Source organism: Lathyrus oleraceus, chromosome 7, assembly GCF_024323335.1.
Source record: "Lathyrus oleraceus cultivar Zhongwan6 chromosome 7, CAAS_Psat_ZW6_1.0, whole genome shotgun sequence".
In the NCBI taxonomy this organism is placed as follows: domain Eukaryota; kingdom Viridiplantae; phylum Streptophyta; class Magnoliopsida; order Fabales; family Fabaceae; genus Lathyrus; species Lathyrus oleraceus.
Window position 1 is genome coordinate 9,004,971 of NC_066585.1, and position 18,317 is coordinate 9,023,287.

The 18,317-nt window shown below is 38.9% G+C and overlaps 1 protein-coding gene and 1 non-coding gene across 4 annotated transcripts in view; both read left to right on the forward strand.

Annotated features, from left to right (window-relative positions):
• LOC127103805 (mitochondrial import receptor subunit TOM40-1) overlaps positions 1-18,317 on the forward strand; it is an 86,644-nt gene that overhangs the window by 66,743 nt on the left and 1,584 nt on the right. The window lies entirely within an intron of this gene.
• Positions 16,018-16,124, forward strand: LOC127109506 (small nucleolar RNA R71). Its single transcript, XR_007796784.1, has one exon. It is a non-coding gene; the product is annotated as a small nucleolar RNA R71 (small nucleolar RNA).

The window sequence follows — 18,317 nt, forward strand, 5'->3', positions numbered from 1 at the left end:
AGTCTTACCACAGCGGAAACACCTCTTTACTTCAGCAGTGCATACATTACTCTTATGACCAGCCTGACCACATTTGAAACAAACTATACCAGCGGGATCACCTCCCCTACTAGTTCTCTGAGCCGGAGCAGCTCCTTGTTTCCCTTTTCCCACTGGAGCATCATACGGCTTGCCACGGTTTTGATGTTGCTTGCCCCTGCGGTCACTGACAATCTTGTAATGAGCATTATTGTCTTCTTCAAATATCCTGCAGCTATCAACCAATTCAGTAAAAATGCGTATCTTCTGATACCCAACAGCCTTCTTAATTTCAGAGCGCAGTCCGTTTTCAAACTTGATGCACTTTGAAAATTCAGCACCAGCACCAGTGTAATGAGGATAAAATTTGGAGAGCTCCACAAATTTTGCAGCATAATCAGTGACAGACATGTTTCCTTGCTTCAGTTCAAGGAACTCAATTTCTTTCTTACCACGGACATCTTCCGGATAATACTTTCTCATGAATTCCCTACGGAATACATCCCAAGTAATGACTTCACCTGCCACGGTCAACCTCTCGTGAGTCTCTAGCCACCAGTCATCAGCTTCGACTGCTAGCATGTGAGTACCATACCGAACCTTCTGAGCTGGAGTGCAATCCATAACACGGAAGATTCTCTCGATCTCTTTCAACCATCCTAAGGCTGCATCTGGATCATGCTTCCCTTTAAACACCGGCGGATTCTCTCTTTGAAAAGTCGCCAAGCTACGTGATCCAGCATCTCCACCAGCATTTGGCAAGTTCTGCACAGCTTGTGCCATCGCTTGCATTGCGGCAGCCATTGCAGCGTCATTCCTTCCAGCCATTTCAACTTATCATTACAACACAACTTAAAGTTAGATTAGTAACAATACACAATTGTTAGACAGTAACGACACGACAACTGGCCGGACAGACCGACCTGCTCTGATACCACTAATGTAACACCCTTCTAAAATACCCCGAATATATAATTAAAATAACAACATATCAATCAGAGTAAGGATGCAATTAAGGGTGTCACACAACCACTTCACACCATAATAACTGTCATGCTTCTTTATTTAATCAAAATCACATTTTTGCATAATTCGCAGCGGATAGAAATCAAATCAACCAATCAAAACATATAACATATTACATGTAAAATGGGTCGACAACCAACAATAAAACAATTAAACATCCCGTCCCGATGTTACATCTATCAGAGCATGACCCACTAAGGAGACTACACTAGACTCCAAGCACTAGCTTCTACTCAATCACTGCTCGTTACCTGAAAAATAGTTGTAAGGGTGAGTTCCTCAATCGATATAATAAGCATTATAAAATATCATGCAATGTTAAGTAATTTAACACGTTTCATCACCCAAATCAGATTACACATTCAGCAACGGCACCTCAACTCAAACGTCATACTCAACACCAACATAAGCACACGTATAACCTCAATTACATTAAATACTCATACAACGAACTAACAAAAATGCAACTCTAATGAGACTCGACTCGTCATGCATGTGGTACCATTCGGAGTAAAACTCCCAACTTAAAATCATTGCCATTTTATTGGGCATCAAGGCATAAGCCTTCAACTTTCAACTTAAAATTTGCCAATCCAGGCCAACGTGGTGTGAGCAAAGCTCCGACTTAATGCATATGAATTTACATGACATACACGACTTTAAATTCCCACAACATAATAACAATAGCAACACAACAATATTTTCAACACAATCAACTTAAAATCAACTTTGGCTCACCAAGCCTACAACTCAGAATCTTTTACAACTGTTCGTACACGGAAACAACTTCACACTCATTCATACTTGTATCAACACTTCATAACATAAACCCAACAAAATTACTCATCACAATTAACTATAATAGGCCAATCACCAATTATGTTCACAACATTAAAATATCAATTTTTCCAATTTCCAACAGTGTTAACCGGTTAACGCCCTGGGTTAACCGGTTAACGCAGGACAGAACACGCTTTCTGGCCATTTACAACAGTGTTAACCGGTTAACACCCTGGGTTAACCGGTTAACGCAGACAGAACAGCAATTTTCACAAATTACAACAGTGTTAACCGGTTAACATCCTGGGTTAACCGGTTAACGCAAGACAGAAAGTTGTTCCTGCGCTAACACGAAGCAGAATGCAGAATTCTCCGCATTTTCCGCCGTTGGAGGACTTCCGGACCTCCGATTCCAATTCCGTAAGAAGCGATACGTTCGGAAAATCACAACACACTCAAATACAGATTCAATTACAACTTTAACACAACTTATCCAACACAATTTCTCAGCATTCCACATTCCCAATTAGGGTCAAATCAACGGTTTATCACTACCCATTACATGTTAATCTATAATACCCATTAAACGACGATAAACCCCCCTTACCTGATTAATCCGACAAATCTTTGAGCTCCAAGCTTTTCTCTTCTCCAACCTCTGCCCTTGCTCTTCCTCTTTGCCCTTTCTCCACTTTCCACTTTTCAGCCGCTTCTCTGTTTCACGTAAAACTCTTTTTACCAAAATGGGATTCCTTTTCCTTATTTCACACTTATATATTTTCCAATTTATATTATTATCCCAATAATAATAATAATAATAATCCCATAATTCCAATTACTTAATTAAGTTAATAAATATAATATTAGCTTAAATTAAATAATTATTTATTTTTATTGGGGTGTTACATTGATTATAGACAACTCAATAAAGTGACGATTAAGAACAAGTATCCACTTCCGAGGATTGACGATCTGATGTATCAGCTGGTTGGAGCTTGTGTGTTTAGCAAAATTGGTTTGAGGTCTGGGTATCATCAGATTCGTGTAAAGGCTGAGGATATACAAAAGACTGCTTTTAGGACAAGGTACAGTCACTACGAGTACTCCGTGATGCCTTTCGGTGTGACTAATGCACCTGGTGTATTTATGGAGTATATGAATAGAAATTTTCATGATTATCTGGATAAGTTTGTTGTTGTGTTCATCGATGATATATTGATTTATTCCAAAAGTAAAGAGAATCATGCCGAGCATTTGAAGGTTGTGTTATCGGTGTTGAAAGAGAGGAAGTTGTTTGCTAAGCTCTCTAAATGTGAGTTTTGGTTGAGTGAAGTAAGTTTTCTTGGACATGTGATTTTGAGTGGTGGTATTTCTGTGGATCCTACGAAGATTGAGGCTGTATCTTAGTGGGATGCTCCTAAGTTTGTTGCTGAGATTCGAAGTTTCCTTGGTTTGGCTGGTTATTATAGGAAGTTCATTGAAGGATTTTCTAAGTTGTCGTCACCATTGACGCAGTTGACTAGGAAAGGTCAAGCTTTCATTTGGACTTCGTAGTGTGAAGGGAATTTTCAAGAGCTTAAGAGAAGATTGACTACGGCTCCTATTTTGATTTTACCGGATCCGTTAGAAACTTTCGTTGTGTATTGTGATGCTTCTTTGTATGGTTTGGGAGGTGTTTTGATGCAAAAAGGGCAAGTGGTAGCTTATGCTTCAAGGCAACTTAAAGTTCATGAGAGGAATTATCCGACGCATGATTTAGAGTTGGCCGCCGTTGTGTTTGTGTTGAAGCTTTGGAGACATTATTTGTTTGGATCGAGATTTGATGTGTTTAGTGATCACAAGAGTTTGAAGTACTTGTTCGATCAGAAAGAATTGAATATGAGGCAAAGGAGATGGTTGGAATTCTTGAAAGATTATGATTTTGGTTTGAATTATCATCCTAGAAAGGAGAATGTTGTAGCTGATGCATTGAGTAGGAAGTCATTGCACATGTCTATGTTGATGATTCGAGAGTTTGAATTGTTGGAGCAATTTAGAGATTTGAGTTTGGTTTGTGAAGCGACGTCTTCGTGTGTTAAGCTTGGTATGTTGAAGCTTACGTGTGGCATTCTTGACGAAATTAGAGAAGGTCAGAAGTCAGATTTGAAATTAGTCGATGTTATTACATTGATTAATCAAGACAAAGGTGGTGACTTTAGGATTGATGAGAATGGTATCATGAGGTGTCGTGATCGAGTTTGTGTTCTGGATGTTGCGGATTTGAGAAAGAGGATTCTTGAGGAAGGGCATAGAAGTGGTTTGAGTATTCATCCTGGTGCTACTAAAATGTATCAAGACTTGAGAAAGATGTTTTGGTGGCAAGGTATGAAGAAGGATGTAGCGGAATTTGTGTATTCATGTTTGACTTGTCAAAAGTCAAAGATTGAACATCAAAAGCCGTCTGGTTTGATGCAACCGTTATCTATTCCCGAGTGGAAGTGGGATAGTATCTCTATGGATTTTGTTTCGGATTTGCCGAGAACATCGAGTAATTGTGAGGCGATTTGGGTCGTTGTGGACAGGTTGACGAAATGTGCTCATTTTATTCCGATGAGGATGGACTATTTGATGGAGAGACTTGCTAAGTTGTACATCGAAAGGATTGTGTGTTCGCATTGTATTCCGTCGAGCATTATTTCGGATAGAGATCTGAGGTTCACTTCGAGATTTTAGGAAGGTTTGCAAAGTGCTTTGGGTACGAAGTTGCGTTTGAGTTTGGCATATCATCCGCAAACTGATGGTCAAACGGAGAGGACTATTCAGTCACTTGGAGATCTTTTAAGGTCTTGTGTTTTGGAACAAGGAGGAAATTGGAATAATTTCTTGCCTTTGATCGAGTTTACGTATAACAACAGTTTCCATTCGAGTAATGGAACGGCACCTTTTGAGGCTCTTTATGGTAGAAGGTGTAGAACTCCTTTATGTTGGTACGAATCGGGAGAGAGTGTTGTGGTTGGACCCGAGTTGATTCAAGAGACTACAGATAAGATTAAGATGATTCAAGAGAAGATGAAGGCTTCTCAGAGTCGTCAAAAGAGTTATCATGATAAGAGGAGGAAAGCTCTTGAGTTTGAGAAAGATGAGCATGTGTTTCTTCGAGTTACGCCAATAACAGGTGTTGGTAGAGCTTTGAAGTCGCGTAAGTTGACGCCGCGTTTCATTGGTCCTTATCAGATTTCCGAGAGGGTAGGTGAAGTGGCATATCGGATTGCATTACCACCGTCACTTTCTAATCTTCATGATGTGTTCCATGTGTCTCAATTGAGAAGGTACATCGCGGATCCATCGCATGTTGTTCCATTAGATGATGTTCAAGTGAGGGATAATTTGACGGTCGATACATCACCTATGCGAATTGAAGATCGAGAAGTGAAGAAGCTTCGTGGTAAGGAGATTTCTTTGGTGAAAGTGATATGGGGCGGAGTCGCCAATGGCAATATTACTTGGGAACTCGAGGATAAGATGAAGGAATCGTATCCGGAGTTGTTCGTTTGAGGTAAATTTTTGAGGCCGAAAATCTTTTAAGTGGGGGAGAGTTGTAACAACCCAATTTTTAGTATTGTTTCTTATATTATTATTATTATATTTTATTTATTTATTTGGAGTGTTAAGTAATTAATTGGTTGTTAGGTAGTATAATAATTGATTATATTAATTAATTTGGTGTGTTAATTAATTATTTAGTTGATATGAGATATAATTAAATAATTATATTAATTAACTTAGTGTGTATGTTGGGTTGATTTAAATTATTTGAATTAAATAGAGATATTTAAATATTAGGTTTTATTGGGCCTATTAATTAAATTAGATGTATTATGCTTTAAACCCAAATAGAATACTAATATAAATAGTAAGAGGAGAGGGAGAATATGATTCATTTGATCATTTGACAAAAATAGAGAAAGAGAAGAGGAAAAGTAAGGAGAAGACGGGAAGAACAAAAGAGAAGCTAGGGTTTCCATCAAATTGAAGAGGTAAGGGGGGAATCCTTATTATTATGGGTTAGTATGATTGGGTCAATGGGTAGAAACATGTGTAGGTTGAAATCCTTAAATTGCATGGTTTTGGAATTGTTAGGTATTGATGAATATTCTCGATTTTTGGTGATTGGATTGTGTTAAAATTGTAAACTAATGTTATATTGTATGAGTCATAATTTTCTGAACGTGTAGCTTTTTACGGAATCGAAATCGGAGGTCCGAAGGTCCTCAAACGATGAAAAACATAGAAAATTCTGATTCTGTTTTACGTTAACCGGTTACCCACCGAGCGTTAACCGGTTACTTGCCTTAAAATATGTGATTCTGTTTTTGTGTTAACCGGTTACCCACCGAGCGTTAACCTGTTACTTGCTTAAAAATCTGTTGATTCTGTTTTTGTGTTAACTGGTTACCCACCGAGCGTTAACCGGTTACTTGCTTGAAAATCTGCGCAGGAATTTGTTTCTGTTTTATGTTAACCGGTTACTCACCGAGCGTTAACCGGTTACTTGCTCTGTTTTATGTTAACCGGATACTCACCAAGCATTAACCGGTTACCACTATTTGAAAAATGAAAAATTGAGATTTTAAAAGTTGTATTCATTGGAATGAAATCTAATTATGTGTATTTGATAATTAGCCTATATTTGTGAATGATATATTGTTATGAATGTGTATATGTACCATTGGTGGATAATTCATAGAGTTGAATTATGTTGATATGTGGAATGTTAAGATGGTAAAGATGATCTTAATTGCATATGTGTTGGTATGTGTGCATTCATTCATGGCATGGTTGGCTTCATAGTGGAAGCGGTGAAACTGTGGGTTCACATGGTAGCACACGTTGATCATTAATTGGAAATATGCGTGGTAGATGTAGCACACGTTGATCCTTAATTGGAAATAGGCGTGGTAGATGTAGCACACGTTGATCCTTAATTGGAAATATGCGTGGTAGTAGACGGTGATCCTTAATTGGAAATAGACGTAGCACACGTTGATCCTTAATTGGAAATAGGCGTGGTAGTGGCTTTGATCTTGTCCGGATCGGAAGCGTGGCTTGGATTTTAGATATTGAATCGGAAAGCGGTGAAACGTTGGGTTCACATTGAGGTACCGCATGCATAGAGTCACATGTCTTGCATTGAGTCACATTAGAGTTATGTGATAATTGAATGTATGTATTTATGTGATTGTGATGTGTGTTCGAGATATGGTAATTGAATTTGGTGATGTTTGGATGCATAACTTGGTGAAATATGTGATTATGTGATAATTGTGGTTATGTGTATATTTGAGAATATAGCATTGAATTTTAATATTAACTCCTTGAGTTTTGATGTATGTTTGAAACATATGAAATAAATGTGGATTAATGTTATTGACATGATGATACGAGGTGTGATGAATTTCGTTAATTGTTGATTTAATCATTGTGCCTGATTATACTTTTTCATAATGATTTGAATTCTCACCCTTTCTGTTTGAATGTTACCTTTACATGGGCATCGTGCAGATACTCCAGAGTAGTATTGCTGAAGTAAGTGGACGGTAGCTCGCTCGAGATTAGCCGGAGAGTTTCCGTATTTTAGTTTGAAGACTAGGTAATGAGTCAATGCTCTGGTCATGTAACACTGGGTAGATTAGTAGTATTGAACTCATATCTTATTTGGATATGCATTATGTTATTACTTGGTTTATTTTATCTTGAGGTGATTGATGCGTGTTTTTCGCAAGTGTACGAATCACGTCAAAGTAATATAAAAGATTATCGAATCCACAGAGACCAAGTGTCAATCTATCAAACCTGTTGTTATGGTGTGTATCTAAGGCAACTATTTTTAAGGGTTTTAATAAGGGTGCAATGGTAAATAAAATTATAATTTTAAATAATAAATAAAGACAGGCTCGAATGTAATTCACGCAATCAATGATAATCCAGTACTTGTTAGTGGAACTACTTATGGGCAATGTTTTCTCCTTTGAAAAGAACTAATTTAACAGGAACTGTCGCTTTCGCGTATTCAGAACCGAGTTGTACTCTCTAATCAACCCCTCCTATTGTCACGGATAAAAAGGTGCGTACTGCGTTAGAGTAGTAAACCTATTTTTAAGAAATATAGTATCTTAACTAAGTTGAAAAGTATTTTAACCTGGACTTCTTAGCAAAAAGAGGTTCTTACGAACCAGAGTTTAAACTTCCTAACGCGTCCGAAAATCGTTTTAAAATCTCTTTTCATTTTAATCTAAAATCTCCTAATAAACTAGACAAAGCGCTTTTGGCTGTTTTTGAAATAGTTAAAAACAATTACTTGAATTGAAAGATAAAATAGCCCTTAGGTGTTTCCACGAACAATTATACTGATTACTGGTTTAATTACGATCCTTACATTCTAACCTTTATAGAATTAGTTAGACATGATAAAGTAAATATTCTTTTTATAGTTTTTCATAAAAGTAATTTAAAGCGAGTGCGGATAATAAACAAAGTAAAGTGCGAGTGCAGGAAATAAACAACGTAAATGTGCGAGTGCAGGAAATAAACAACGTAAATGTGCGAGTGCAGGAAATAAACAACGTAAATGTGCGAGTGCAGGAAATAAACAACGTAAATGTGCGAGTGCAGGAAATAAACAACGTAAATGTGCGAGTGCAGGAAATAAACAAAAGTAAAATACGAACTTGAATTAAAATGGCGGCAGGATTAACTTCCTCCAGAGTGCTCCAAAAACTCGAACCACAGACAGATTACAGACTCGATCACTCGATTGCAGAGGCACCCCGATGTGGAATGGCAACTGCTTTATAACTGATATATGCCTAGAGAATTCTAATTCTGGATGAAGAAAAACGAAAATCTAAGGTCCTATTTATAGTAAAAACTGAAAGCATGAAATGACAGGGACGCCCCTCCACTAAAAAGTGGAGGTTACTGATTTTGGCCTTGTGGCGCCCGCCACAGGCCTATGGCGCCCGCCATGGTCCCTACAGGGGATGATGGAGTGGGGATCGTGGGTCTTGACGGTTGAGGAGTGGTCTTGAGACGTGGCCACGTCATGGCTAACCCCATGGCGCCCGCCACGGTGGGTGCCGTAAGTGCAAAACGCTGAATTTCTAGGTTTTCGCCCGTTTTCACTCCTTTTTCGCTCCTTTTCCCGATTCAAGCTCCGATTATTATAAAAACCTGAAAACATAAGAAAACAAAGAAATAACAAAGCAAAACAACAATAAAAGCTAAGAATGCATGCGAAATCGGAGTCAGAAATACGGTGAATTTTAGTGTGATCAAATTCTCCCACACTTAAATCTTTGCTTGTCCTCAAGCAAACATTAAAGCTTAAGAAAATATGGTGTCAACACTTGTCTTTGGGCTAAAGGGATTCTAAGTTCAAGTCAGGATGCAGTGACAGATACTAACTAAGTGAACCAAGGGTACCATAGTAACACAAACACAAACTTCAATCCTATATTAACCACTCCATATCATCCCACAATACCTAGGCCTATCTTCTCATCTTTTTGTGTCCTTTTCATTCAGGCGCAATCACATTAAGCCCGTTATCTGTACATGCTTCATAGTAGAGTGACCGGTTAGTGATTCTGATCCATAACATAAGGTTTCTGGCACATAAGCATGTGTAAACCTGTTTTATTTCGCCTAAATGTAGCTGCGGGGGATCGGATCGTAATCCGCCCTACCAAGTTCAGTGCCAGATACCTCTGAACCAACTAACAATAGGTGACTTGCAAATTTTTTTTTTTTTTTTTTTTTTTTTTTTTTTTTTTTTTTTTTTTTTTTTTTTTTTTTTTTAGTATTAGCACTGGATCATTCACTTATGTTCATCGGCCCCCTACGTAGAGCATGCTTAAGCCGGAGCTGACTGCTAAGATAAACTACTTAGGACAATTTTTAAAATGATAGTAAAGGCCAAGATGGTGGGGTTTAGGAGTGATTCCTATATTCAAGAGGTCTATGGTGCTAAAATGGTTCTGATGTTTCAAAAAGTTGACCTAGGTCACTACATCCTAATCTAAACCTGTCCCAAAGCCCAAAAAACATGTGAAACAAAAAAATTTTCTGGTAAGGCTAAGGAAATGGGAAAAAATGAAGATGAACTAAAAAGACATTATACTGGTGACTCGTCAGACTCATGCATTATCTAAGAAAATGGGAAAAAATGAAGATGAACTAAAAAGACATTATACTGGTGACTCGTCAGACTCATGCATTATCTAAGAAAATTAAATTACTGAAAGGAAATAACTGAAAGGAAATAATTAACTAGAAAGGGAAATGACAGAAAGCAATAAAATCCCCTCCCACACTTAGATCGAACATTGTCCCCAATGTTTCGAAATAAGATAAGGGGGGTAACCTGAAAAAGACTACTGAGGAGGGGCACTGGTGCCTTCGCCGTCCTGATGTGATGGTCTGGAACGACGGGATCTACTACGATGCTGGTCCCTCCGGTCGAGTCGTGCTGATAAAGCAGCCTGAGCACTCCGAACCTCTCGAAGGTTACCTAAGATGGAACCCTGAGTGGCCTCGACAAGCTGGTAGTGTTGGCTGTTGAACTCTCTCTGACGGTTCTGCTCTAATGAGATATCGTTCAAGGTACGGCAAACGTTGCTATAGGCACGATCCGAAACCAATCGCGATTGTTGCATGAAGCTCATATTGTCCGTCAGCTGCTGTGAAATAGTAGAGAGAAGGCCATCACGCCTTTCTTCTCTAGCTGTCATATCACGCCACATCTCCTCGGTGACATGGAATCCAGGAGCAGTACCTAGTCGAGAGAATTTCTCGACTTTGAAGCCTCTGAATAATTTTCCGTTGCCTTTCGCCCGGTCTTCCATCACGAAGAAGAAATCCGTTGGACTCCATTGTTGAATGCTCCTTAGGTAGTGAAAATGGTAGAAAAAGTGGTTTATGAGGGAATGATAAAGTTTTGATTTTTTTTTGTTTTTTTGATGGATGAAAATGGAAATGGATGTTGGATATGTTTTATGGATGGTGGGTATTTTGGAAATGAGGGAGCTTTAATGGGGTTCAAGGAGGATTTGGAAGGTTGGAAAAATGGGTTTTTGGTGAAGAAAGGGATGAAAATGGTGGAAATGGGGATTCAGCCCCGTACTTGTTGTTGGTACGGTGTGGCGCCCGCCACAGGGCCTATGGCGCCCGCCACAAGGCCAATTCCTGGGCCTTGTGGTTTTGGATCCTCCTTTTGGGCCTTCTTGCACCTTTGTCTTCCGGGGGGTCTGAATAGCGTTTTCTTCTTCTTTTCAAGGCTTGAGGCTTGCATATTTTTTGTAAAGACAAAAATGAAAATATTTTTGTCTTATATTTTTTTTCTTTGCACGACAAAAAATAAAATAATTAAAGAAACAAAAGAAAAAGAAAAAGTTAACATTAGTGCATAATATGTATATATATAAGAAATTCAGAGTGCATGAAAATATAAAAGCTGCAGTAAAGTAAAATATGTCTGGAAATGCGATAAATAAAATACTAGGATCTCAGGATCTTAGGATCTTAGATACTTCGAAAGGGCCAGTCCATCTCGAACGGAGTTTACCTGGAAAAAGTCGTAACCTAGAATCGAACAGGAGAACAGGATCGCCTATTTTGAAGTCTCTTCTTATGATTCTTTTGTCATGCCAAGCTTTTGTTCTTTCTTTGTATATGATGGCATTTTCGTAGGCAGATTGTCTGAGCTCTTCTAATTTGTGGATGTCAAGGATACGTTTCTCACCAGCTGTCAAGTAATCCAAATTCAAAGTTTTGATGGCCCAATAGGCCTTATGTTCCAATTCAAAAGGTAAGTGACATGATTTTCCATAGACCAGTTGATAAGGGGTTGTTCCTATAGGAGTTTTGAAAGCGGTTCTATAGGCCCATAATGCTTCTTGAAGTTTCTGTGACCAATCCTTTCTAGATATAGAGACAGTCTTCTCGAGGATTTGTTTTATCTCCCTATTAGATACTTCCACTTGTCCATTGGTCTGTGGGTGGTATGGTGTTGCTACTCTATGCTTAACTCCATACTTGCTTAAAAGTTTATCACATATTCTCGATATGAAGTGCGATCCTCCATCGCTTATGACTAAACGGGGTGTTCCAAACCTGGGAAATATATAATTTTTGAATAATTTGATGACTACTCTGGTGTCGTTTGTGGGTGCGGCGATAGCTTCAATCCATTTAGACACGTAGTCAACAGCTACTAAGATGTACTGATTTCCAAAAGATGGTGGGAACGGTCCCATAAAGTCTATACCCCATACGTCGAAGAGTTCTACTTCTTGGATATTTCTTAACGGCATTTCATTACGTCTTGAAATATTTCCTGTGCGTTGGCATCTATCACACTTGACAATGAAAGCATGGACATCACGCCACATAGTAGGCCAGAATAGGCCAGCTTGAAGAATCTTGGCGTAGGTCTTAGATGTGCTTGCATGTCCACCATAGGGTGCAGAGTGACAATGCTCAATTATATTATTTACCTCTTCTTCTGGAACACAACGGCGGAAAATGCCATCTTTACCTCTCTTGAAAAGAAATGGTTCGTCCCAATAGAAGTTTCTCACATCACTATAGAACTTCTTCTTCCGGTGGTAGTTTAGATCAGGGGGTATGATGTCAGCGGCTAGATAATTAACAAAGTCTGCATACCAAGGTACATCACTTATGGCTAAGGATTTTTGAAAATACTCATGAGGGTCTGGGTTATCTTCTTCAATGGTTTCTAGTTGGGCTATCAGTCTATCATAGGCAAAATCGTCATTTATGGGAACTGGATCAGGTTTCAGGTATTCTAGCCTAGATAGGTGATCAGCTACCACATTATCAGTGCCTTTCTTATCACGGATATCCAAATCAAACTCTTGCAGTAATAGAATCCATCGAAGTAACCTAGGCTTGGCATCCTTTTTGCTTAGTAAGTAACGAATGGCAGCATGGTCGGTATAAACTATAATCTTGGCTCCTACTAGATAAGATCTAAATTTGTCTATTGCAAAAACTACAGCTAGGAGCTCTTTTTCGGTTGTTGCGTAATTGAGCTGTGCAGCGTCTAGGGTTCTACTGGCATAATAAATCACATGTAACTTCTTATCTTTTCTCTGACCTAGAACGGCTCCAACAGCGTAATCACTGGCGTCACACATTATCTCAAACGGTTCTGACCAATCAGGGGGTTTCATTATAGGTGCTGAAGTCAGAGCTTCCTTCAGAAGATTAAATGCTTCAGTACATTTTTCATCGAAGATAAATTCAGCATCTTTCATTAAAAGACCAGTTAAGGGCTTTGTTATTTTGGAGAAATCTTTGATGAAACGTCGGTAAAATCCGGCATGTCCAAGAAAACTTCTTATCTCCCTGATAGTCTTCGGCGGTTTTAGATTCTCTATGACTTCTATTTTTGCTTTATCTACCTCTATACCTTTTTCGGAAACTATATGTCCTAAAACAATCCCTTCGGTGACCATGAAATGACATTTTTCCCAATTTAGCACAAGGTTTACCTCTACACATCTCTCTAGGATTTTCTCAAGGTTGACAAGACAATTTTTGAAATCTGATCCACAAACTGAGAAATCGTCCATAAATACTTCCATAATTCCATCTAAATAATCAGCAAAGATAGACATCATGCAGCGTTGGAAAGTTGCAGGAGCATTACAAAGTCCAAAAGGCATTCTTCTATAGGCAAAAGTTCCAACTGGGCATGTAAAGGTAGTTTTTTCTTGATCTTCGGGGTGAATAGGTATTTGGAAGAATCCTGAATATCCATCTAAATAACAAAAGTAAGAGTGTCGGGCTAGGCGCTCCAACATTTGATCTATGAATGGTAATGGGAAATGGTCCTTCCTAGTTGCTTTATTTAATTTTCTATAATCTATGCACATACGCCAACCTCCATCGGTTCTTTTTGCTACAGGTTCGCCCTTCTCGTTTTGCACGACTGTGATGCCTCCCTTTTTGGGTACTACATGCACGGGACTCACCCATTTACTGTCCGAGATCTGATATATTATACCTGCCTCTAGTAACTTAAGAACTTCAGTCTTAACTACCGCACTCATTATAGGATTTATTCTACGTTGGTGTTCTCTGGAAGGTTTTGAATCTTCTTCAAGCAAAATCCAATGCATGCATACGGATGGGCTTATTCCTTTTAGATCAGAGATTTTATATCCTAAGGCTGAGGGGTACCTACGTAAAACTTCTAATAATTGATCGGTTTCTTTTTGGTTTAAGGTAGCACTGACTATAACTGGACGATTCATATCTTCATCCAGAAATTCATATCTCAGGTTTTTAGGCAGTTCCTTAAGTTTTACGGTCGGTTTCATAGGGCAAGGCATAGGATCTGGGGTAAGAGATAAACATTCGTGAAGGTTATCATCAATGTAGGGTGTTTTATAATTGTCATCTTCCAAAATAAGGGTTGATGGCAATTTTATAGATTTATTTTCTTCTTCTTGTTCTAATTCCCTAATGCATTCTTCGATGATATCTAAGGCATAACAAGAATCTCCTATCACAGGTGCCATAAGAAATTTTGACAATATAAATTCTATCTTCTCTTCACCTACCTCAAAAGTTAGTTTTCCTTTTTTAACATCTATTACGGCTCCAGCAGTCGATAAGAACGGTCTACCTAGGAGGATTGGTATGTCGTCATCTTCTTTAATGTCCATGACAACAAAATCAGTAGGTATAAACAACTGACCCACCCTAACAGGGACGTCTTCAAGTATGCCTATAGGGTATTTAACGGATCTATCGGCTAATTGAAGCGACATCTTAGTAGGTTGTAATTCTCCTAAGTTTAATCTCTCACAAACTGCTAAAGGCATTAAGCTCACACTAGCTCCTAAGTCTAGAAAAGCTTTTTCGATGACATGATTCCCTAAAATACAAGGAATGGAAAAATTTCCGGGATCTTTATCTTTCTTTGCTAACCTATCTTCGGAAATAGAATTACATTCCACGGGTTTCGGATCTTCAAGTCTACGTTTATTCGTAAGTATGTCTTTGAGAAACTTAGCATAAGAAGGTATTTGGGTGATGGCTTCTGTAAAGGGGATTTCTACGTGAAGTTTTTCTATAACCTTAACGAATTTTTGATATTGATTATCGATTTGGGTTTTCTTTAATCTTTGAGGGTATGGTATTGGTGGTTTGTATGGCGGTGGTGGTACATAGGTTTTATTTTTAGGTTCTTCTCCTTTTTCTTGACTTTCCGGGGTTTCAGGCTTCTCTGGTTCCTTTTCCTCACTCCTCTTAGAAGTTTCAGGCTCACTTAATCTAGGGTTTAAAGGCTCCTTATAAGCGGTTCCACTTCGTAGAGTAATGGCATTAGCTTGCCCTTTCGGGTTTTGTTGAGGTTGTCCAGGGAACTGTCCTCCAGGGGTAGTCTGTGGGGCTTGGTTTAACGCTACCTGAGAGATCTGGGTTTCAAGCATCTTATTATGAGTAATGATTTGATCAACCTTGGTTCCTAACTGGGTAATTAGTTCGTTAACATGGACGCTTTGGTTCATGAACTCTTTGTTTTTCTGTTTTTGAGCAACGATGAAATCTTTTACAATTTCTTCAAAGCTCGGGTTTGGCGGTACAGGTTGCATAGGTTGATTTGTTCTAGGGGCTTGGTAACCTTGTTGTCTCGGAGGTGCGGTATTTTGAATAGGGTTATTATTTTTGTAGGAGAAGTTTGGGTGATTCCTCCATCCAGGGTTATATGTGTTAGAAAATGGGTTCCCTTGGGTATAGTTCACTTGCTCAGTGTTGGTTTCATTTAACAGATTGCATTCGGCGGATTGGTGTCCTTGCGTTCCACATATCTCACAATTCGGCAAAACTGCGGCTACAGTATTCGGAGTTGTACACATATGTTCGACTCTAAGGGCCAACGCGTCCATTTTAGCCTGCATCATGTCTATAGAGCTTAGCTCATGTATTCCTCCTTGGGCTTCCTTCTTTTCCACTGTCGCTCGTTCTACTCCCCATGATTGATGGTTTTGGGCCATATCCTCGATAAGGGCACTAGCTTCAGGGTAAGGTTTATTCATCAGTGCGCCACCAGCGGCAGCGTCGATGGTCATCTTAGTGTTATAATGAAGTCCATTATAGAAGGTTTGGATGATTAGCCAATTCTCTAAGCCATGGTGTGGGCATGCTCTTAATAGTTCTTTATATCTCTCCCAGGCTTCGAACAACGACTCTCCTTGGAGTTGGGTAAATCTAGTTATAAGGTTTCGAAGAAGAGCGGTCTTACTTGGGGGAAAATATCTAGCAAGAAAAACTTTCCTAAGGTCATCCCAAGTTGTTATTGAATTGGGTGGAAGGGAATCTAACCATGATAGAGCTTTATCTCTGAGGGAAAAGGGAAATAATCTTAAGCGTATCGCCTCAGGAGAAGCTCCATTGGTTTTAAAGGTGTCTGCTAACTGAAGAAAGTTTTTTAAATGTTGGTTTGGGTTATCAGTAGCGAGACCTGAGAATTGTCTCTGTTGCACTAATTGCAGCAGGGATGGTTTAAGTTCAAAATTATTGGCTGGGATAACGGGGTTTACTATACTGGAACTAGGTTCCTCGTTTGATGGTTGGGCGAAGTCCTTAAGAGGTCTTCGGTTTTGTTCTTCGGCCATAGCTATCCTATTCCTATGGAAAAATAAACGTGCGCGAGCGTAACGTTCAGGTTCAGCTAGAGGGTCTACTAAACTTCCGGCACTGCGAGTCTTTCGCATTGACCGGTGGGTAACAACCTAAGTCTAAACGGTATAACTACAGGGTAATGAAATTTGACGAAATTGGTCCCCGGCAACGGCGCCAAAAACTTGATGCGTGTTTTTCGCAAGTGTACGAATCACGTCAAAGTAATATAAAAGATTATCGAATCCACAGAGACCAAGTGTCAATCTATCAAACCTGTTGTTATGGTGTGTATCTAAGGCAACTATTTTTAAGGGTTTTAATAAGGGTGCAATGGTAAATAAAATTATAATTTTAAATAATAAATAAAGACAGGCTCGAATGTAATTCACGCAATCAATGATAATCCAGTACTTGTTAGTGGAACTACTTATGGGCAATGTTTTCTCCTTTGAAAAGAACTAATTTAACAGGAACTGTCGCTTTCGCGTATTCAGAACCGAGTTGTACTCTCTAATCAACCCCTCCTATTGTCACGGATAAAAAGGTGCGTACTGCGTTAGAGTAGTAAACCTATTTTTAAGAAATATAGTATCTTAACTAAGTTGAAAAGTATTTTAACCTGGACTTCTTAGCAAAAAGAGGTTCTTACGAACCAGAGTTTAAACTTCCTAACGCGTCCGAAAATCGTTTTAAAATCTCTTTTCTTTTTAATCTAAAATCTCCTAATAAACTAGACAAAGCGCTTTTGGCTGTTTTTGAAATAGTTAAAAACAATTACTTGAATTGAAAGATAAAATAGCCCTTAGGTGTTTCCACGAACAATTATACTGATTACTGGTTTAATTACGATCCTTACATTCTAACCTTTATAGAATTAGTTAGACATGATAAAGTAAATATTCTTTTTATAGTTTTTCATAAAAGTAATTTAAAGCGAGTGCGGATAATAAACAAAGTAAAGTGCGAGTGCAGGAAATAAACAACGTAAATGTGCGAGTGCAGGAAATAAACAACGTAAATGTGCGAGTGCAGGAAATAAACAACGTAAATGTGCGAGTGCAGGAAATAAACAACGTAAATGTGCGAGTGCAGGAAATAAACAACGTAAATGTGCGAGTGCAGGAAATAAACAAAAGTAAAATACGAACTTGAATTAAAATGGCGGCAGGATTAACTTCCTCCAGAGTGCTCCAAAAACTCGAACCACAGACAGATTACAGACTCGATCACTCGATTGCAGAGGCACCCCGATGTGGAATGGCAACTGCTTTATAACTGATATATGCCTAGAGAATTCTAATTCTGGATGAAGAAAAACGAAAATCTAAGGTCCTATTTATAGTAAAAACTGAAAGCATGAAATGACAGGGACGCCCCTCCACTAAAAAGTGGAGGTTACTGATTTTGGCCTTGTGGCGCCCGCCACAGGCCTATGGCGCCCGCCATGGTCCCTACAGGGGATGATGGAGTGGGGATCGTGGGTCTTGACGGTTGAGGAGTGGTCTTGAGACGTGGCCACGTCATGGCTAACCCCATGGCGCCCGCCACGGTGGGTGCCGTAAGTGCAAAACGCTGAATTTCTAGGTTTTCGCCCGTTTTCACTCCTTTTTCGCTCCTTTTCCCGATTCAAGCTCCGATTATTATAAAAACCTGAAAACATAAGAAAACAAAGAAATAACAAAGCAAAATAACAATAAAAGCTAAGAATGCATGCGAAATCGGAGTCAGAAATACGGTGAATTTTAGTGTGATCAGTGATTATTGAGAGATGATCATGGTATGGGACATGGATCATGTTATGA